The 23184-nt window shown below is 47.2% G+C and overlaps 1 long non-coding RNA gene across 1 annotated transcript in view; it reads right to left on the bottom strand.

Annotated features, from left to right (window-relative positions):
- Positions 1–12003: 12003 nt before the first annotated feature.
- The window catches only part of LOC139046237 (uncharacterized), a 20115-nt gene continuing 8934 nt past the window's right edge, over positions 12004–23184 (bottom strand). Inside the window, exons 2-3 of the long non-coding RNA XR_011506065.1 lie at positions 18117–21058; positions 12004–16238 (exon numbers count right to left, since the gene is read on the bottom strand). This is a non-coding gene — a long non-coding RNA (uncharacterized lncRNA). The remainder of the gene's footprint in view (positions 16239–18116; positions 21059–23184) is intronic.

The following is a 23184-nucleotide window of genomic DNA, read 5'->3' as shown; positions in this document are numbered from 1 at the left end:
GAATTTTCAAAACAGTGGGAAATGATTTACAAGAACAGTGGAAAAAAAAAAAAGCCCCAAAGATTAGTAAGGAGTAACTGCTAATGTTTATAGAGGCAGTATGCTAAATCTTTGCTATATGTATCTCCTTATTCAGTCTTGACAAAGAGCCTGTGAGGCAGGTATAATTACTGTCCCCATGTTAGAGCTGGGCAAACTGAAGCTTCTCGGGATTCGGTGGGGAAGGTAGGCAGGCTGATGACCGCAGCTAAACTCCCAGGCAGTGAGCAAAAGAAGCTGAGTTGCCACCTTGCAGGCGTCTTTAAGGCTGCTCATAAAACTGGGTGAACAGAAAGAAAACGTACGAAATTTCCTTTGAGCCTAGCTCCAGTCTTATACACAGCACTGCAGGTAGTAAGATCTTTACGGAATTAAGTTGGTTTGAAAGGGCTTAGGCTCTAGCTGCACGACGCACCAGCCTCGTAACCGTGCGGAAACGCCTTACTCTTGGTTTCCTCAGCTGGGAATGGAGGTCTAATCCCTGTCTTCTCTATCGCCAGAGTCTACTGTGAGGACGAAACAGCACATTGGAAAGTGCTTTGTAAACACACAGCCCTAAACAGTTGCAAAATCATTTGAATAAGCAAGAAAGTCACATTGCAGTCTTGAGTCCAGAATAAACTCGTGATTCTCTTTGGCTTGGGTTTTGACTATTCATACACATATCCCCATTGACATTCGTCCCACACGCCCAAAGAAAACCCCAGCTCCATGTAAATTGTTCAGAAAGTGAGAAATATTTATCCTAATTAGCCCTTGATGTTTGAGAGTAATCAAAACATGCTCCCATCATACCAGGGTCTGGGTGCAAATACAGGAGGAGTCTGGGTCTCGTTAACCAGAAGACTGTCCCTTTGAGCACAGAAGTTAGTGGCAGCTACAAGGAACCAAGTAGGAGGCAGGTTAAGCGGATTCTGCGAAAATTCAAATTCAATCCACTGCTCTCCCCTAATGCAATTCCACCTCCAGTTCTGCCAGGCTCAGCTCTATAAATCTCTGACTTGCTTTGTCTATTCCATCTCTGGATCTGGCTGTCATGTCCTCTGTGTGCCTTAAGGTAGGGACAACAGTCCATTTTCACCACTAAGAGCATCCAGCAATTACATGGACATTTATGGCAGCAAAAGAAAGTCAGCCTTGAGTTAATGTCTTCATTTCATCAAATTTTGAAAAATAAAATGAGGTGTGAGTTACATCTGACAGCAAGGAGCCACTACAGTGAGTCAGGGCTAAGAAACATTCTGATCCAGCCTCTAGGGTGTGTGTGAGTATGTGTGTGTGTGTGCTCAGAGGGAGCATAATGACGTCGTCATCCAGTAGGTTTGCAAGAGCCAGGGCAGAGTCTTATTCTTGGCGCTCCCATTGACACCAACACCAGCACAGCACGCAGGCTCCTGGCGTGGGAGACCTCACCCCGTCTACAGGTGAGACAACTGATGCTCATGAAGAGTCTGAGTGGTTTGCCCAAAGTCACACATCTCAGTGGCAAAACCCAAGTGCTCCTCTGTCCCCAGATTCAGCTCCAGGGCTCTTTGCCCTCTGCTGGCCTCCTCCATATCCTGCCTTTGTAGAAATGGGGAGGAAAATGAAGACGAAAATCTAAGAAAGCAAGAGAGGAGCCTGAGAGAATGGAATGGGGGAGGAATAGCAACTCTTTTAAAGGGGCAGCAATTTGGGGGCGCCCCTTTGAGTGACTGTGAGGTTGAGGAAGCACCCTGCCGAAATGCACAATGAGGAGTGGAAGCAGGTGGGAGGGAGGAGGGGAAAGGAACGGCTGGGCTGGGCTTCTGTGGCATGAGTGGGCAAGGGCAACAGGGGAGGCGAAGGGACAGAGCAGCTCAGGCTGCAGAGTCCTGGCAGGACTGCAAGGGTCCCCGCTCACTCGAAGAACCAGTGGCAGCCACATGCAGGCCTTTCCATGTTTTCACTTCCTCCTACAGCCTCAGGGCCAGGCCAGGGCTGAGCCCCAGGAGCCCAGGCAGAATCCAAAGGATTTCCCTTTTAAGTCCGCAGAATGTGGGGACTGTCACGTTGAGCCCCTTTGTTTTCTCCGGGCGGTGGACCCGCCCACAGGCAGCCTGCACGGGGACATGTGCCATCCGAGCTGCTGGCTTTGATGTGATGGAGTGGCATCCACTGGGGACCTGCCCACATCATCTCTGGAAAAACTAGAAGGCAATTTCTAATGTTTTCAAAATACTGGGAAGCAGCGCAGTGACATGAGCTCTGCGAGCCGAGAAGACGAAAGAAAGGTTTCCTGGGCTCTCAAGGTCTGGTAGTAACACTCCTTTATTCAGAGAACAGTAGCATGGCGACAGGACCCACGGGCAGTGAAGAGCTACCAGCATAGAGACAGGACACAGGGACAGTGAAGAGCTGCAAACATGGGTTGAGGGTAGGGCTAAATTTAAAGCATAGATATGTGAGTTATCTCTTTGCAAGACAAAGGAAAGATTATGTAAAAATCATTAAAATGGTATCAGTGCAGGTGGGGTCTGGTTATTGGGTGGTCCTATATCTTTAGATAAGAATCAGATCGGATCAGGTCAGGCATCCTATGCTTCCCGGAGGTTGGTATAGATGGGCATGTAGGGCAGGACGCCTTGGGTTCCTCCCTGGGGCAGCCTTGATCCTCATCAGCAGGTCTTAGTGGTGTCAGCCCAGTTTTCACAGGGGATTCACGGCCGGCCTGTGTGCCTGTCACAGGCCTCGTTGTGACCTGCCTGTGAGACTCAAAGCGCAGGCAGCGGCCTCTCTTCGCTCCGCCAATCATACGAAAAGTCTCCTCTACAACTTGTAGAATCCCCCCCCCCCGCCCGGGCATCTAGAAGCTGACACTCCTGAGTCCTCCATTAGGTTCCCGGGAGCGGTTTCCAGACAGGCCGCTCAGGCGGTGAAGCTGGCTCTCCAGCTGTCCCCTGGCTGATCTGGGTCTGACTGGAGGTGATGGAATGGATGCCTGTGCTGCGGACACCTGAGGAAGCGCGTGCGTTGAAGTGGAGTAGGGCCACACCTCTGACCCCTTCAGGTGGGCTCCCATCGTGTGCAACTCACAGGCTGAGGAAGAGCCGGCCCTCTGAAGGCCCTGGTGCTGGCATGGAGAGGAGGCGGGGAGGACTGTGGCTTGCAATCGATGGGGTGGACACAGTAACGGCAGCACTCTGAACATGTACCCCGAAATCTTAAACTCTGTGCAGAATGGCTCTCCCCTATGTGAGCATCTTTCTTCCTATTTCTACTTCGGGTTGACAAATAAAAATGGCAAGTAATAGGATATATTGGAATATATGAGGAAGCCATTTGGTATAAACCTAATTCGGCCTGACCTTGTCTTTCCAAAAGGGCCTGACCAAGGCCGTTGAGCATGCATTGTATATCTGCTTTAGAGATTCCCTATGGCAAGAGCAAAAGGCCCTTAAGATGAAGGTGCAACTTCCCTCCCCCTCCCAACGTTGACGTCTCCTTAAGGATTAAGTATCTTTCCTTAGGCTAGAAACTGATTGCTGCGCTCACCTGTGGCCGCCCAGCTTGAGACAATAGACTTGCCTCCTGCTACGCCCACGAAGATAGCAGACCCACTACCTGCTGTGTCCATCAAGCGCTGTGCCGACAGGGCAATCTTGTGACTATCGTGGGAGGGACATTTCAATCATATGCGAAACACCCTCTTTGAGGGTATATAACCACGCTGTGTACCCCCACTTCTTTGGAGTGCTCTCTTCCTTTGTAGGAAGACTCTCCCGGGTTATAATCCTAAGATTTAAGCTCAGAATAAACTCACCCAAATTTTCATTTATAGATTGGTTATGGATTATTTTCGTCGACAGGGTCCAATTATCCAGAACTGCAGGGCTGTCCACTCAACCCAGGACTAATTTAACACCAGATTCCTGCTGTTTTTCATTTGCTTTTTTATTTTTAATATTTTTTTTTGAAGTGTAACACATATACCTAAAAACGCACACATCAGAAATAGTCATCTTTACACACAGCCGGATCCAGAGACGGAACCTGAGAAGGACCCCCTCAGGTTCCTCCTGCCCCTGCCCCTCAGGTGTGACCATGACCCTGACTTCTAACCAGGACGATTCGTTCGCCTATTTCTGAACTTGTAGAGAAAGTAGAATTGTACAGTGCATACTCTTTTATGCCATTTTTGTTACTCACCCTGATGTTTGTGACATTCGACCACATTGTGTGTAGTCGTAGTTTGTGGCTCTTAGGCTCATTGTTGTAAAGTATTCTGCTGCTTATGTCGGAAGTGGGAGCATCCCACCGCCTTTTCCTTAAGGTTCTTACGGCTGGTTAAACAATTCAAAAGGCAGCTTAGCAGGAGAAAATCAAACAAAGTTTAATAGCATGTGTACATGGAGGAACCCAGGAGAAAGTGAGTAACTCAGCCAAATGGCCGAGGCTGCCTGTTTAAGTATCTTCAGCTACAGACAAGGAGGACGTTTGGGGTAGTGACTTGGGGCTTCAAAGAGGAGGAAGGCAGCTCACATGGAAGTAGAAAAGCAGATGTTTGGTAAATAGACCTTTGATAAGAGTGGGCTTAGCCAGGATCCTCTCAGTCTACCAGATACCCAGTTATCTATGCTGATGGCCTGTCCTGGGGACAGGCCTTTATTTTAAATTTCTTTTAGGCAGTTAGGGGAAAGGTCGAATGTTCTTCCTGAGTCTGAGCCTTTATTGTTTTCAGCTTGAAATAATTCACATACCAGAGTGGTGCATCTTGGGGCGGCCTGCCCTGAACCCCGTCACTTATGACAAGAGATTTTTCACACATTGAGGTATATGGGGTAACTATTCGGGTTCAAAACTGATTCAGCTTGAATTAGAAAGCCTGACTTATGGCCTATCAAACGTACACTGTACATCTGCTTAACCATGAAAGTGAAGAATGCAGTCTCTCTGGATAAGAATGCAGACTTCCCCTCCTACGGTACTGTTGGTCACGCCTGGATTAGCCCCTTTCCTGACAGCAGGGTCACGTTGACCTGCAAATTTGCAACTGAATACCTCTTTGAAACTTTGATGAAAACGTATCCTGGGTGTGTTTAATGTATATTCTTTGTTCTAAAAAGATATGGCTGTACTGAAACCCATGCTTCTAGGGCCTGCCCGGCTTATAATCCTCACTCTGGCTCAGGTAAACTCACCTTATTTCTCCTATCTGTAGGATGGTTATTGGCTATTTTGCGTTGACACTTAAATATACAGGATTTGTATATCCATTCTCCTGAGGAGGACATTTGAGTCAGTCTCGTTTGTGACCACATGCACACCGTTGCCATGACCATTCTCCCACACGTCAGATTGTATTTTAAAAGTCAGAGGCAGGACTGTCCATTGTTGGTCTGACCCTCTCCACCAGGAAGATGGTCCTCTCCCAAGACTCACAACACTTTTGGAGTTACGATCCCCTGTGTTTATCCCACTGGGGCAACTACTTCCTCCCTAAGGGATGTATGGCACAGGTTTGTTTTTTAATAAAAACTAACCTGGTTTAAGGACATGGCAATGTCATCAGCATCCACTCACCTCCGTGTGCCCACAGCACCTCGTCCTACATAAGCGAGTGACTGTGGCATTTATTCACTTGTACTGAATTGCGTGAGAACAACCCCTCCCATTCGCCCTCCACATTTCCCATCTTGCTTCATCTTCTCTAAATAAAGTATCATTTTCCCCCCTTGACCATTCTTTACAGCAACTGTACTCTATTCTTGGACTCTGATATCCTCAGGGTAAAATAATTTTGGAAAACTCTATACCCATTCACACATTTTTAAGCTGACATCTAAAATTTTTTTATTATTAATTTAAATAAATGCAAAGAGTGGAATTTCTGCCATATTTTAAGTTGTTTAATACTTTAAATATTTTTTTTAAAACTTTGAAATTACAAGCTTAGCTCATACAATCTATAGAAAATATCTACCACGTTACACTGTTGGCAAAGCTTTCCTCTTTGAAAATTAAATAGCAAAATCAGACTTCATTCAGACATGGCTCTGTCTTTTATTTTTATCACTTCAAATAAACATTTTATTACCTACCCCATGGCAAATATTATATCTAAATTATAATTCTCAGCTACATGGATGGATGGATGGATGGATGGATGGAGGTATGGATGGATGGATGGAGGCACAGATGGATGGGTGGAGGTATGGATGGAGGCATGGGTGGAGGCCCAGGTGGAGGCGTGGTTGGATGGAGGCAAGGATAGAGGTGTGGAAACTCACCATGACCTTTTCTTCTGAATGAAAGAGAGTGCCACATCTTTGCTATTTCCTCCCAACGCTTCCTTTGGTTTGCTCTCATGTGACTCTCAGAAGGGATGCCTTCCCGAATTGTTTATTTGTTTGGTGCCCAGAAGTCCTTTACACTTCAGGGTGACAATGTTCCACAGTAAGATCCAGAATGGGTGAGAGGTCTGTTTTTCTACTTTTTTAAAGTGGAGAAGGGAAAAGGCAGATAGAAAACTGTGCCCTGAACCAGTGTGCTCCACACTTTCTCACTAAAACCAAACGGAGAAAGCGGTGTTTTAGAGAGGTTGGGCCACGGTATTTTCTCCTGCTATTAGGCCAACCTGTGATCCTCAGTTCCACCTTTATGTCAGATGTAAAAGACCCACAGGAATCCAGAAACTAGACAAAGGATAGCTTTTTCAATCCCTCTCGAAAATGGACTATAAGAGATTTCCTGATAGGATATTTGCTTACCTAGTATTTGGAAAGGTTAAAATTCTCCTTCTGAATTAGCCTATTTTGATGTTTATACTGTGTCCAGGTGTTTTCTAGATAGTGTTCAAATCAGCACTATCATCAGTTCTTAATTATCCAACAATATTCATTCTGTTCCTTACGAGGTCAATTTTTAATTCAGGTTGACTTTTTCCCTAAATTTAGCACAACAAACATCTTGGTTCATTTGCCCCCCACAGCTCAACTATTTTGAGCTCATGGAATGCAAACTAATTTTAAAATATGCAAAGGACTCCAAAGGCAAGATTTTGTTGCCAAAAATAAATAATAATAATAATACATTATGAGTCAATTGATATTACACTGACATCTGGCACTCCCTATTCTCCACAACAGCTGCAAACCTGGAAATACCCCCAGATATGGAAACCAGCACTCGGGGACGATTCAAACCTTGAAGGTTACAGAAGGCGCAAGGCACCCAGCTCTTTCTGCAGACAGCACTGCATCCCTTGGTGAGCAGGACCTCAGAAGGTTATAAAAGCCAGCCGTGGAGAATGTCAAGACCCAGGAGCCCAGGAGAATTAAGTGGGAGAGAAACAGACAGAGCACTAAAAAGTGATGAAAAATGAGAGGCAAGTGGCAAGAAAGAGAAGCCAGAGCAAAGTCTAGAAATATTGATGCTTCAGGACGAAATAGACTTTCTGAGAGTGAGGAGAAGGGACCTAAGGAAACCCAGAAGACGCCTAAGGGAAGGAAGTAACAGCCCAAAGAGCAGGGCAGACTGGAGACCTTCCGGGTTGGCCCCCTGCCCTGGACACCCCAGACCTCTGGGGACCCACACACAGTATTCAACAAGGGTCCTTATTCTGTTTCCAGCCTTTGGGCTTTAAGGAAGAGAGACCCACTCCATACCCCAGAAAAAAAGGAAGTTCCTGAAAGAACCCATGTGTATCGGAGCCCAACTGAGAACTGGGATTCTCTCAGGAGGTAAGATGGCTCAAGCCATCCGCCACTCCTCCTCCTCCGGGATCAGAGGCTCCCCGGAGACCCTGCCTCTCTCTGCACACGGCTCTTCCCTCAGTCGCCTACTTGCTCTGTCGCAGTTACCGCCGCCTCCCAGCTCTGCTTCCTCCCAGACCATCATGGCGTCTTCAGCGCCAACTTGTCAAGGATCAGCCTGCCGAGGATATGTCTGTTCCCATATCTGTTTATCCCAGGAGCTTTTATTATAATTACATAATTAACTCAGAGGTAAACTCAAAGCTTGTGAGTAGAAAAAAAGAAATGTTTCTACAAAAACGAATTTGAATCTTCAAAAAGACACATAAAGGTGAATCTCACACACACAAAATCCTTGCTATCAAATTAGGTGTGACAAAGACAATTCTAAAAGACTAAGGAGAAATATCTGGGAAATCTAGAAGCATCTTGCACTCAGCTTGCTTGAAAATTGTCTTGAAGTTGTTGATTCACTTGAAAGAAACTAAAACTGGAAACGGTCGACGATTCACTGTGGGTGTGACATCCCAGAAAGATGACACTGAACTCCCGTCAGCCAATCCACAACCCAAGCAAAGGTCTTGGCGTTACTTGAAAAGATGGCAAGTGAATTTACATTCATCCATATTTATGTGAATTCATGTGTTTACATGTAAATTTGCATTATGTATGCAATTAAAACAAAGCTCTTAGGTAGTATCATTTCTATTATTCCCCTCGGAGACTGCCAGCCCTCAGTGCAGCCAGATGGGGTAGCAGGCTTCTGCTGCAATTTTTATCCTTCCTGCTGCTCCCCACTCAAGACTTGGCTGGCACTGAGCACGAACCAGCACTAATAAGGCCCTATTCCCTGACAACCTCAGAGCAAGTGAACAGGCCAAACAGGTAAGCTAAACCCTGCTCCCAAATTATCTTTTTTTCTTAATGCTTTTTGGTGAGGAAGATTGGCCCTGAGCTAACATCTGTTGCCAATCTTCTTTTTTTTCTCCCCAAAGCCCCAGCACATAGTTGTATAACCTAGCTGTAGGTCATTCTAGTTCTTCCATATGGGATGCCACCACAGCATGGCTTGATGAGCAGTATGTAGGTCTGTGCCCAGGATCTGAACCAGCACACCCCAGGCCACTGGAGTGGAAGCATGCGAACTTAACCACTCAGCCATGGGGCCAGCCCCCTAAATTATCTTCACAGTGCAATTCTCCTCAGGCACTGAGCCAACTGTAAGTAGAGTTAACTCAATCCAGTTCACTATTCCTTCCAAGAAATAGAATAATATGGTCTCTTGCTTTGAATTCATCCTTAAAGGATTTGGCACCTTTTAAATATCTCCCTACGCAGCAAGGAATCTGCCTTAAGCACTGCCCACCCCCTAGAGGTGGGGTAGGCAGGATAGCCAGGACCCTGCAAAAGAGGGATGTGGGTTCTTCGCCCCCAGCTGGTGTAATGGGTGAGAGCCCAGCTCTGGAGCCCAAGGCTCCTTGGCTTAACTTGCCTTAAGGCCTTGGCAGCTGCTTATCCTTTCTAGGTCTCAGTTTCCTCTTCTGTAAAATGGGTTGTTGTAAGAACTAAATGCGATAATGGACGAATGGCAAGATAAGGCTTTCTTTTCCCCTCATCCCTTTTCTTCCTCCATGCACTCATCCATCAAAGGGGGAAGGTGGTAAACACAGTACAGAGAAGAGACATTACTCGGATGAAGCCCGGGCTCATAGGCAGAGCGGTTAACATGAGAAGAAAGGATAGGTTAGTACGTTTGCTGTACTCTGAAGAAACGAAGGGCCTAACTCCACCTCAGCCTCTCCCTGTGAGGCCCACAGCAGGAGCGCCGAGCGACCATTCATTCATTCACCACCGGCCACGAGCCAGGCCTTGTTTCAGGCACAGCAGTGAATGAAACAAGCTGTCTCTCTCTCTCTCCCGGAGCTTGCAAGACATTCCGGTTGAAGAAAAGCCAGACTAAGAGGTCACACGTGGAACCTGTGCATAATGCCGGTCGCGTATGACAACAGATTTTCACGTATCAACTTCTATGGGGTAACTATTCAGGTTCAAAACTGACTCGGCTTCAACTAAAGAAGCCTGACTTGTGGCCTATCAAACACACACTGTACACCGGCTTTAACCATGAAAGTGAAGAATGTGCTGTCTTAAGATAAGAATGCAGACTTCCCCTCCTGCACCCTATTGGTAAGGCCCCCTAGTATTAGTCTCTTTCTCCACATTAGGGTCATGTTGACCTCCCATTTTGTAACCGAATACCTCTTCGAAACTTTGATGAATATGTATCTTGGGCGTGTATGTTCTTTGTTCTAAGAAGATATAAGGCCGTACTGAAACCCATGCTTCTCAGGCATGCGTTCTTCCCTTCTGGAAAGGGCCTTCTGGGGTTATAATCCTCAGTTTGGCTCGAGTAAAACTCATTTATCTCTATAGAATGGTTATTGGTTATTTTGCGTCAAAACATAGCAAGCACTCAATAAACACCAGCAATTTGAATTATCGTTATTATTATTAACCCAATTGAATAATCTAATTCAGGATTATTAGAAAATGTTTCTTGACTTCATTCCATCTACAGCTGTTTCCCGCCCTAAAGCTGGACCCACCTCACATTAGCTTTCTCAGAAGTGAAATGGGCAAAGTTAGCCATTGATGATTACGTATCTAGGAACTAAAGTTTTTTTCCTTCTTGCAATTACTGATTATAGCTTTTAGCTGTTTAACCCACCCATTGTTAACTGCTGCTTAGGCAATATGCTATCTGACCCCCACTAGGCTCCTGTAGATAGCATCTCCGTGGAACCCAGGTCACCACGGTAATGGGTGTGTGAGCTGTTCTTCAGGAATTAGAACCCCTTTGTCCACTTCAGTCCAGTTGAGACCACCAACTCACCAACCAGGCCTGCACAGATGTCCAATAGGTGACCTTTTGACATCAAGAGGCTAAAAACTCCACCCTCAGATCATGTTAACGCCGCCATTTTGTGAACATGGGTCCTATGAAGAGGCATGAAGTCTGACTACGCTTGTGCAGATCATCACTGACCTCACCTCTCCTCACCTCCAGTCACCTCTCTCCACATTTCAGACCACCTCGCCCCCCTAGCCTATAAATATCCCTGAGTCCCCGTTTTCGAGGAAGTGAGTTTGAGACTCATGTTCTCGCTTCCTCACTTGGCTGCCTTGCAATTAAACCGTCTCTCTGCTGCAATATCATCGTCTCAGTGTTTGGCTTTCTGGGCGGTGGGCAAAAATGAACCTGGTTCGGTAACAGAAGCCATCCTCAGGACGCCTGTGTCCACTGAGCACAGAACTTCTTGTGGTTTATGATCTGCCCCCTCCCCCACTTTCCACCCTGTTTTCAGAGATCACGGACCCTTTCCCAGCTCTCCAGTGGCCAGCAATGGGAGCTGGGACGGCAGCTATAATGCTCTATTAAATATGAATAAGTGATGCTCCACCACACAGCCTATTCTAGAATTGAAAGACAGGCACCCTCTTGAAGGGTCTCCAGCTCCATGCAAATCTGTGAACACAAAGGGTCCCCACAAAGGGCTGCCTAACTCCTGCCTGAGGGATTCCCGTTGTGTGGTCACTGGACCCAGGCCACCCTATTTAAAATTAGAACCCACCACACTTTGATCCTCCTTAGCCTGATCTGTTTTTAAATCACCTTCTAACACACAATTCGCTTATGTATCAGATTTGTTCTTTATTTTCTCCTTCCCGCATGGGAAGGTAAGTTCTTCCGAGGGTGAGGATGTCAGCTTCGCTCATTGGAAGGATGCCTGGCACATATTAGGCACTCAGTAAACGTCTGTGGAATAAAATTTCACAGAAAAAGCCCAGAAGGCAGGGCCCTTAGTGCAGGCTCCAAAAGGCAAAACCAACCAAACCCTGGACGACTGACCGAGAATACTTTTCATGTGAACAGGAAAGTGAAGGCGGGTGGGCCCCAGCGCTTCTCTCCTGCTCCCTGCGGAGGAGCCCGGGGCACCCAGAGGAGGGGTCACCCGTCAGAGCTCCCTTCATGGGTTTTCCCATTTTTGCCCCAGGACTCACGGTTTTAGAGCTGGATGGGGTACGGGAGAGGGGTGCCGCCTTCTCCCCCTCCTCCCCCTCCTCCCCCTCCTCCCCCTCTCCCCAGCCAGGCTCCCAGGATTGCTTGAGCCCATCCACTTCCCCTGGGTCCTGTTCTGACCGCCCCGCCCGCCCATCGTGACTCCCGGCCCCGGAATTTCTGCAGTGCTTTTGCAGTCCGCACGGTCTCTCAGCTCTCAGTGCGTTATACGTCTCCCCAGCGAAATTGTAAAACACAAGAAGAACGTATGCTCTTTTTTCTTAAGCTTTCTTTTTTCTGATTATAAAGTGCTTCTGTGGTTCCTGCTGTACTTAACCCAAAACAATGACCCTGACCGGCCAGTAATCACATGACTGCAGGAAAGTCCTGTCTGAACTAGTTTTCTCGTGTGCAAAATGAGATTTCTAAGGTCCCTTCGAGCTTTTAAATTCAGGGGCTTTCCACGGAGAACCAGCGTTGGTTTACTGGATGGAGTTCTTCCGGCTGCAGTGGTTTGGGCTCTAAATGCATCGTTCCTGGGGGTCATGGCTGGGCGGTGACTGAGGAGCCAGCAGAGACCCCTGGTTTCTTCCTTCCTGGACATTCACTGCCTGCCCCAGCTCTTCTAAAACTGGGTTCCCAGGCGGAACACCAGTGACGTCTGATCCCGGCTGAGGGGTAGAAAAATCCTTTCTCCTACTTGTTCAACTCTGAAAAGGAAGGAATTTTTCAGAAAGACTTTTTATTGGGAAATTATAAAGTACAAAAACAAAAACACAGAAGCGTCCAGTCAGACCCCACATCCTTTGAATAACTTCAATAAAAGGCAGATGTTAATTAGCAAGTGTTAGGCAACCTTGAGCCCCAGGTCATTTCCCTCAGCTGAACCGGGAAGCAGAACGCCAAGAGGAAGATTTTCAAACTTCCCCCAGGCAGCGCGGCGGCCCCTTTCCGGGGTCTGCACTGGGGAAAGGGCGTGGCTTAGGGTCATTCACAGGGGAATTGGACTTCCCTGCTCTTTTGGCTGTCTGGCCTTGGGCAAACTTCTTCTCTGATTCTCACTTTCTTTTCCATTAAGTAGGAATCATATCTTCTATCCTGTTGGGTTGAATGAATATTAAACAAGAATATTCAATAAGAATTCAGAGTTTTTCCCTGTAAACCCAGACTTCCCCTGTTGGCTTAAGCACAACAGCAGTTTATTAAGAGATGCTGAGGGACCACAATCCCTTTGGAAGGCGGGGGCTCAGGCTTGGAGGCAACAAAGCCAAGAAGGCTTCCCAAATTATACCATCAGATGCTCCCGGGCGGAGCAGTGCCTCCTGAAGGCTGCCGCACGGCCGCCTCTGAGAGCTAGACTCCTTGGGACACCGCCGTCGCCGCCCCATTGCCTTCCAGACCCGAGTCCTGCTCCACCTGCCAGTTCCCTCTGTTATCATTCCTGAAGGTCTCTCTGGCCCTGGCAAGGACCCCCTCTCCGGCCCATTCTCTCCATCTTGTTTGACTTCATTTGAGAGTCGTCTGTTTCTAAGGCCGATCCCACCCGGGGTGAAATTCAGCTTTGTAACTCTTCTTTGGGAACGGAACAGCGTGACCTCGCAGGAAGCATCGGTTCTTCCTGAAACCTCACCCCTTCGCTCCTCACTGCCCCAAGTTCGTCCTTCTCCCGCCCTGTCTTAAAGCCGATGCCGTCCTTAGACCACCCAGCGCGTCCCCACGTCTGGTTTGAGGCCTAGACCAGCGTTCTCAGCCCGGCTGCGCGTTAGAACCCTCCCGCTGGGCTGGGCCGTGGAGAGCCAGATTTAACTGGTCTTGGTGAGCCCAGGGTGGGCCTTTTTAACAGCTCCCTAGTTTATTTTCTCAGGAACTGTCTTCTGAAATCCCATCACTGTTTTGCCTACAACAGCGAAAGGTTGAAGCAAGGTCTAAAAACTGAAAGCATAATATCCAAAAAGAGTGGAAGAGGGTGCTACACCCCAAAACCTGAAAACTGACTGCAGATGCTGACTTTGGAGTGAATTTTGCAAGTAGGGGTGATGTATTAGCCTTTTTGGGCCATTTCAGCTTCTGGGTGTGAAAGTCACATGAATACCTCCGAGGGTATTATGCACCTATTAATATTGAATTTACATAGAAACGTTCAAGGGGAGGAAGGGGTCTTTAAGGCATGTGACACAATGCCTGGTTGTCCAGTCTCTTTACGATCAGTCAGGAATGGTGGATTCTAAACTCGATATGTCCCAAACTTTTGGTTCATTCAGCCGTGTGAGTCATCTGATGACAAAGTGATTGAGATCACAATATTGACAGCTGTGCGTGTACCAGGGTGTTTATTGCCCATCCCTGACCCAACACGTCTCTTCAGTTTCCCCGTCTGTTCACCATTCTGACTGTCCATTACAGTGGTAAGAAAGGAGCAGAAGGAGGGAATCAATATGCCTTCAGTGATGCAATAGGTAAAATGCTGAAGAGCAATGGAAACGCATAGAAATAACATCTCAACGTGACTCACATTATGCACCCGAATCACCAGCACTGTGAGGGGGTGGTGGGGTAACTGTGAGAACAGTGACGTTCTGCTGCTGCTGCCACCATGGGAGACTTACCCCAAACTGCCATCTGGTGCACAACCAGTCAGAAATGCAGGGGCTAAGGAACAGAAGGAACCCACCACTGGTGGACCCTGGTCATTCTTTTTTGCCAGTTAACTCTCTGAAGCCCTGTCCTATGGTTAGGAAGGGCCCACGTCCTAAGTGTCGAAGCTGAGTCAGACACTCACTTTGCCTGCTGCTCTTGTAGCAAGGGCATGGGCACAGCTACCTGACCAGGCTCCATCGATCGCAGGTAGCCTGCAGAGTAGAACCAGAAGCCCGGTGATCAGAAGTGACACATGCTGGCAGCAGGCAGTGGTTCCAGCCGGTGTGTCCAGCATCAGCAGCCTTGGGGTGCAGGGCTGGCAGTGGAGGGGCGTCGCAGGGCGAGTTCCACACCATGGTGGAGCTGACTCTTGGAGCTCTCAGATATTTGATGAGCTAGCCAATGTCTTTTTTTTTTTTTTGAGGAAGATTAGCCCTGAGCTAACATCTGCTGCCAATCCTTCTCTTTTTTGCTGAGGAAGACTGGCCCTGAGCTAACATCCATGCCCATCTTCCTCTACTTTATATGTGGGACGCCTACCACAGCACAGCTTGTCAAGCGGTGCCGTGTCCGCACCCGGGATCCGAACCGGCAAACCCCAGGCCGCCGAAGCAGAATGTGCGCACTTAACCACTGCACCACCGGGCCAGCCCCCTGGCCAGTGTCTTTTTATCAAAAGTTTTCTTATCTCCTTACATGACCCTGGATTATTGCAACATTCATGTAATCGTTGCTCTACCTCAGTCCCCACCCTTCAATAGTCTCTTCTCAATGAAGGGGCTAGATGTTCTTGTGAAAATGTCAATCGCGGCATAACATTTCTCAACCCAGAACCCTCCACTCACATCCCTTCTCACTCAGAGTAACAGCCAAGACTTTTAGAGTGGCCCGCAAGGCCGTACACAGCGCCTCTGACCACATGGCCATTACCATCTCCCGCCTTCAAGCTGCAGCAGCTGCTCAAACACCTACCCTAAAGGCTGTCCACCTGCTGAAGTTCTCCCTGAAAGTCCTTCCCCCAGAAATCCACGTGACTCGTCCCCTCCCCTCCTTCAGGCCTTTGCTGAAATGTTCCCTTCTCAGTGGAGGTTCCCTGACGATGCTGTTGAATGACGCATCCTGTCACCCCCTGGTGGTCCTCATGCCCTTTCCCTGCCTGAGTTTCCTGCACAGAACTTGGCCCCATGGAGCATGCTTTATACTTGACTTGTTGGGCTGTTCACGTCAGTCTCCAAGACCCCACGGGGCAGGGATCTTTGTTCACATGGCACCTGCAGCGCCCGGAAGAGTGAGTGCCCCACACAGAATAGGGCCTCGGTAAATATGCGCGGAATGCGTGGATGGATGGAGAGGATGTTGATGATCTTTTCACTAAAAGTGTACGTTCACCTGACAAAGGGACAGTGGCAGGCACAAAAAGGTGACCTGCAGCTGCACAGTTGAGCTCCAGCTGCCACTGGAGGGTCCTGAGCCGAGGAGTATCGCACCATGATGGACATCCTGGGAGGGACGGTCAAAGACTGCATCTGAGGGTGCTTTGGTTTTGCTTTTTTAAGGAGCAGGCCGATTTTTGCCAGTTCAAGAGGAAGCCAGCAGTCAGTCTTGACGGTGTCAGAAATTCTGATCACGGAACAACGGTACAGATTCATCTGAGGAGGAGCTGAGCGGGGGAACAGCAGTGAGAGAAGCAGCGGCCACGTTTGTTGAGTGTTGCCAATGCCAGGTACTTCTGTAAAGGCTGTCCGTGGGTTATCTCCTTGAATCTTCACAACTGATTTATGAGGTAGGCACTATTTTTTTTTTCCATTTTGCAAATAAGAAAATGACAGGTTAAACAATTTGCCAAAAGCCATATATCTAGAAAGATTTCATTGAATGATTTGGTTGTGTTTTGAGATAAAACAAGAAAAAAATGTTGAGGTTGATCCGGCCACCCTGTGTTCTAAAAATGACCCTGCAGGATTATAGAGAGCAAGTATGATACCGTGGAAGGTGAGCAGGCAGAGGGGCTTGGAACATCAATTCTGCAGCTTACTGTCTGCATGAATTTAGGCTAGTGGCTCGTCTCTCTGAGTTGATTCCCTCCTCTGTAAAACATAAACTCATATGCTCCTTGCAGAGTAATCAAGATTAAATATAATCACACTTGGAAATACCTAATATACGTAAGGTCTGGTCCAGAGAAGGCACTCAAGAAGTGGCATTAGTATTATCATTACCATTACCGTTATTGTTGTTATTGAAGCAACTCTGAGTCCAGCCTCTTGGATCCACACTTGTGAATGTCTACGTCTGTGCTTTTCAAACACTAGGAGAGCATTTAGAGTCAACCAGACAGCAATCTAAAAATGCAAATTCCTGAGCTCCACCCCTAGAAATTCTAATTTAGTATATAAGATGAAACCTAGAAATCTTACTCTTCGATGGAAAATTGGCATTCTCTTAAAGAACTCCGGAAAGAGGGAGAACCGCTCCCTCTCCTTTCTAACACTGTGCAAGCTGAAGTCCTCATGTGAAACTGGCCCCTCGATGCAGTGTGGCCGCGTGGGTGAGGGAGTGGGTTCTGGAGTCCCTCAGCCGGGCCCTTGGGTGGACCTCTCTCTGACTGTCTTTACGTGTAAAACTGGGATAACAATAATTCTTACCTCGCAGACATGAAGCAAGGCTTAAAATGAACATGTAATACAATTAGAAAGAGCCTGGCATGGATTAGGGTCAATAAAAGTGAACTGTTATCATTTGAATCCATTCCCATTCTTTGGGATCCTATTGTTGGAAAGATTTTAAAAAAAAAAAAAAAAGTGGAGATTTTTCCAGTCCCAGACTTTGCAAAGAAGAAGCCCTGATTGGTCTCCACATTGAAGGAGACAACGTGCTGGGCCCACTTCTGCCCGGTCCTGTGCTGAAGGTCAGGCCTGCCGCGTGGTTCACACTCGTCCTAAGGAGCCTTTGCCAACATTCATTCCTGTGAACTAAGGAAGTTTTTCTCCATAGCTAAACTAAATCTCACAAATTAAAATTCTATGTATGATCACTGCTGGTAGGAATGCAAACTAGTGCAGCACCGTGGAAAACAGTATGGAGATTTCTCAAAAAATCAAAAATAGAACTACCATATGACCCAGCTCTCCCACTACTGAATATTTATCCAAAGAACTTGAAATCAGGAATTCAAAGAGATCTTTGCACCCTTATGTTCACTACAGCACTATTCACAATAGCCAAGATGTGGAAGCAACCCAAGTGCCCATCAACCGATGAATGGACAAAGAAGATGTGGTATCTACATATACTGGAATACTACTCAGCCATAAAAAAGACAAAACCATGCCATTTGTGATAACACCGGTGGAGCCTGACAGTATTATGCTAAGTGAAATAAGTCAGATAGGGAAAGACAAATACCGTAAGATTTCACTCATATGTGGAAGATAAACACACACATAGATGAGGAGAAGAGATTAGTGGTTACCAGAGGGGAAGGGGTGGGAGGAGGGCAAAGGGATAAAGGGGCACATACATATGGTGACAGATGAAAACCAGACTGTGGGTGCAAACGCAATGCAGTCTGAACAGAACCTGAGATATAATAGTGTACACCTGAAATTTGCACAATGTTATAAGCCAATATGACCTCTATAAAATAATTTTTTGTAAGTTCCACATACGTCAGTGTGTAGAGAAGAGGTCATGCACCCGTCTTCCCAGCAGCTCTTGCGATCCATCGGTTCCTTCCACTCGTCCTCCTCACCTGCCGGAGGCCTCAGCGCTTCTCCTCCGCCCAGAATCAGGTCTGCACTGTCAGCAGAGCTGCTTCCCCTTGTCACGTTTTGGAGGAAATGCTACCTCTGCTAAGAGACCTCTGGCCACAGGCTCAGAAGAGCTCCCAGGCCCTTCCCGATGCCCAGATGGGCTCACTGTCCCCTGCCTGTCCTCTCGGTCAGCACTTCGTCTCCGCCCCAGCTCTCATCACAGTGCAGAGTTACACAACTTGTGCTCTGCTCCTCTGTCCCCAGGCTGTGTCCCCTCCTCACACACATGTGTCCCTAAGTACCAAGAAGGCAGGGAGCAGCATCTATCTGAGCGCTAGCCCTCAACAGCCAGCAGCTCTCCACAAGGTCAGATGAGCAGTGAATGAGTCTAGCATCTTGAATCTGGAAGATGCTGCCTCCAGGCTCTTCTCTCTGGAAGAAGGGGTGAGGGGAGGAATAAACAGGAGAGGAATAAAAATGTGAGACACAGGGTCTGTGATTTCCCAGACCGTGGCCATTACGAGCTTCACGCTAACACTTTGACGCTCATTAAATGAAGATCTCTCACCTTAAATGTGAAAACCAGTGGCTGCACAGAGGCTGGCAGAGCACTGAAGTCACTGGAAGGGGTTATGAGTCAAACAAAGTACAGCACAATTTTATTTTCAGAGAAAAGAGAAGAAACTTAGTGAGATCAGTAGTAAAACTTCCTGCTCTTCCTGGGAAGAGACAAATGGGCTCCTTTCTTTATCATTTTTGCCATTTTGATTTTTAAACTGCAATTGTCCCGGCTTCCAGCTGGAGCCCTCTCCGGGCCCCGTGTGCCCCACCCCCCACCCCTGATAAGAATGAGCATCAGAGTTGGAGGGACTTTGAAAACCATCTCGTCCAATCTCTTTTTGTTGAAGAGGAAAGAGAAATCCAGGCTACGCTGTGAGAGGGTCTCCCGGCCCAGCAGAGGTCCCAGGTCTCCTGACTCCCCTGCTAGCCACACTCCTCCTTGTTCAGTTCAGCTCACTTTGACTGGTCCTTGTCCCCTGGTGCTCCCCAGGGCCCGACCCACTTTCAGCCCAAGCACAACAGTTCAGGAGGCAGCTGGCCGATAGCCTGTCTGCTCTGAGGACAAGACCACCCCCACGAAGTCAGCTTCTCTTTCTGGCAGCACCAAACGAGGCTTCCTTTCTCCAGTCATCAAGTCCAGCCAGAATATTTCCAACCAGGACGTGTCCCGTCCCTGAAGATGGTCCCTTCTGCTTAAGGTTCTTATCATCAAGAAATCCCAGGGCTGGCTGGGTGGCACAGCAGTTAAGTGCACACGTTCCGATTCGGCGGCCCGGGGTTCACCAGTTCAGATCCCGGGTGTGGACAGGGCACCGCCTGGCAAACGCCATGCTGTGGTAGGCGTCCCATATATAAAGTAGAGGAAGATGGGCACGGATATTAGCTCAGGGACAGTCTTCCTCAGCAAAAAGAGGAGGATTGGCAGCAAAAAAAAAAAAGAAAAAAAGAAATCCCAATAGAAGCACATGTCAACTCATTTAATCCTCCAACAACCCTAAAAGGTGGGAATACTATTCCCATTTACAAATGGGAAACTGAGGCTACAAGACATTGAGCAGCTGGGTCACGCAGCTCCTGAGCTGGTCATCTGCCTGTTTGCTCTCACACTCATTTCCCAGCCTTCCTCTGCTTTGCTGGCCATGCAAACTACATTTCCCAGACTCCCTTGCCAACCAGCTTCTGGCTCACAGAGGTTCTCGGCAGGAAACTGAAGAGCTGGAGGAAGGGAGAAGCCAGGATATTTTCCCCTGTGCTTTGGGCAGCCCCTTTGGCAATGACTGCCTCTTCCTCATGTCCCAGCTCCCACCAGGCTGCCCCATCCTCCCTCTGACTCTCCAGGCCTGGGGGTGAGAGCAGTTCCTCCTTTTGCTAGTTTTTGGGTGGCCTCGCTGTCTCCTGTTTAGGTTTTCACCGCTTTCATTCCATTTGTAATTGGTTCTCTGTATTAAGTTTCATCCAGTAACTGGCATGGCTCTGTTTTCCTCAATGGACCTTGACTGATCAGCAGTTACTAAAGGACTGAGTGAGAATTCAGAGTTCAGTCCGTTGATTCCAGAACCCACACCCCAAGGACCATGTGATATTGACAGTTAAAACACAGAGAGATTTCTCTGAACTTCGGCTGCAAACTAGTGATGTTTCCTTTAGAGCACGCCCATGAGAGGGCCCCACTCTGTGCTGTCACTGCTTCCAGTGATGTGTTACCTTTACCATGCCACCACCCCAAAGACCAAGATGGGGCTGGAAGAGTTCATTTCCAAGGGCTGCCTCTGGTCCCTAAACCTTCCGGGCTGATCTAATGGTACTGGATTTGCTACCAGATGAGAGATGCTCACGGCACCCAGTGGGCGCCACTGAGGCAGGCTGACATCTCAAGTCGCTCCATGGGCTTGCCCCGGCTTGAGGGCAAGGCAGTCTCTTCCTAGCACTCTCGGTTTCTTGCCCTTCCCTTAAGCTTCAACCCTTGGAGACCCTATCCTTTCATGATAAGCCCAGGTCTAACTATTTTATCTGTGCATGGTCTCTTGCTGTCTCTGCTAAATTCCCAGATTTCTGACCCTCTGACCTCCCCGGCCGGGAGGTGTCTGCTAAGGTAAATCACGTATCAACAGTACTCCGTTGATCAAACATCCACGTCGCTCCCGACAAGCCACCATCACCTGTTTGATGTTGCACTGAGGTCTGGCTCAGTGTCTATATTGCGTTAGGGCGGCCTAGGAGACGGCGAATATCAGATTTCTCAAAACTAGTTGCTCTGCAGGAGGGAGCAGAATGTTCAGATCGTCTTCCCTGAAAATCTAAAAACAAAAATCAAAGAAAGAAGCCGCAACTGTATGGTCTTTAAATAAACCCATAATTGCTTCCCTGATTGTGAATGCCTCCTGCACCTGGCCTCAATCCTTTAAACACTAAGTTTAGTCCATTCATGGCTGAAGGTGGATAATTTCGGCATGCAATTAACAAGTGTCTGCTGGGAAATATGCTAAACTCTTGAGGTTTATACTACACAATATCCTATAACTACTGACAAGTGACAGTCTCTGTTTCATAGACCGCAGTTGAACAATCTGTACGATCATTTGTAAAAATAACCGAGTCTTGTTATAAAAGTGGATGTTATCTTTGGCATCTCCCTCCTGGCTCCCTCCAGCTCCCACCTCCCACATCCCAGCTGTCTCCTAATCCTATGAAGGTTTTTGTTTCCCCAAAAAGCTTTAGTGGCGTCTTTGTTCTTTCCTTTTCTCTCTCTAAGGAAATCTCAACGTTACCAGGGACTAAAACGGATGGCCATATGTCACAGAGAATGAAATGTCTTTTCCCACTCCCTGTCTTCTGAGCTGCCCAAGGAGCCTAGGAGCTGTTCCACTGAGACAGAAGGACTGACTGCATGACCTCAGGAAGGCTCCTCACCCCCGACCCCACCAGCAGGGAGCTAACTCCTACTCACCAATCAGGTCTTGGCAAAAGAGTGACATCCCTGAGAAAGTATTCTTCACCCCCCAGCCTAAGGCAGGGTCTTCATAGTAATTAACTGAGTTTGTAAATATCGCCTCATCCATCTCTTCCGGATAATGACTGTCTACCCCAGAAGTCTGCAAGAACCCTGAATATTCCTGTCCCAAATTGTGGTAGTGATGGGAGTCTGTGCCAAGTAAATTAGAGAAACATTGAGTTAAGCCAAATTAAGCAAATTTGTTTACTGGAAGACTTCTTGGAGCTTTTAAAATGCTAATGTGTGGAATAATCGCAGCGTTTCACAAACGATATTAACCATGGAAACTTTTTTCTTAACACATGTTAACATCTGGAGGAACTAGTGTTCTGTGGGATACAGTTTGAGAAAAGCCAATATGAAATGAATTATGATTCTGCCTTTAATGTTACAGCAGACTGGTAACTGTCATAGCATGCAGATCTCAATGACCTTGGAAGTGACAGTGAAAAACTGTGACAAAACTTCAGACCAAAATAACCACACAGAAAGAGATAGTTGGCTAAAGGTGGGTTTGAGGAAGATAGGGAAAAAGGGAGAAAAGGGAGGCGGGATGAGAAAGAAAACTGGCTTTAGAGTGTGCAATGGCAGAGTTCCAGTTAAAGTAGAATCCACGCCAACCAGCTGAGTGAAAAGAGAACTGAAGATTCTCCTTGGTACTTGATGCTGCTGAGTGAGAACCAAGATGGCGCTTGGGGCTGGCCCAAGCCACAGGGAAAGGTGTGGCCACCTTGGGTTTCCGGCTGGCTTTCACATATAATGGAGTCACATGGTCAACTTGTTCATGATAAGGTGAATTTCAAGTTCCTTGGGGTTACATTATTCAGGAACATAGCGATATACAAAATTATAGGTGATTATTTTACTTAATATAAAAATATATAATTTTTTAGCTTTCAATAAAATCATTCAAATTTTTTCAGATGAACATATCCATCCTACTGTGAGCTATTGTTATATGTGTGAGGTGGAGATAGATGTTTATGGATATTCCAAAGGGCTGCCTCAGATCCTTTATGGAAATAGATACCCTTTATGGAAATAAATGAAGGCAGAAGCCATTGTTCCAAGTTGTGTGGCTAAGAAAGTGATATCTAAGAGGTTGCTATGGCTACAGATTATCTTTTGGAGTTAATCCAGAGCGTAGGGATTTTCTTTTTGAGTTTAATTTCACAACACGGCAGGTGGTCGCATGTGACCAATGGGAACTGAAAGTGGAAACCTTGTTTTTGAAAATCAACTAACATTTAGTTTTCCACTTCAGCCAATCAACTGAAATGACAGGTTTTTTGGTGAGGACTCAAAACGCATCAAGTAAAATTTCCCTTTTTGTGTGTGAATAGCAGAAAGAAAGTAGAAGTTAACTGTTTGAGAGTCTGACGGCTTTCAGCCATTTGCATTATTGCTGACATCAAACTTAATCCATAATTC

This window comes from Equus asinus, chromosome 9, assembly GCF_041296235.1.
Source record: "Equus asinus isolate D_3611 breed Donkey chromosome 9, EquAss-T2T_v2, whole genome shotgun sequence".
NCBI lineage: Eukaryota > Metazoa > Chordata > Mammalia > Perissodactyla > Equidae > Equus > Equus asinus.
The sequence above is the reverse complement of the archived record's forward strand: the minus strand, read 5'-3'. Positions and strand labels throughout refer to the sequence as shown.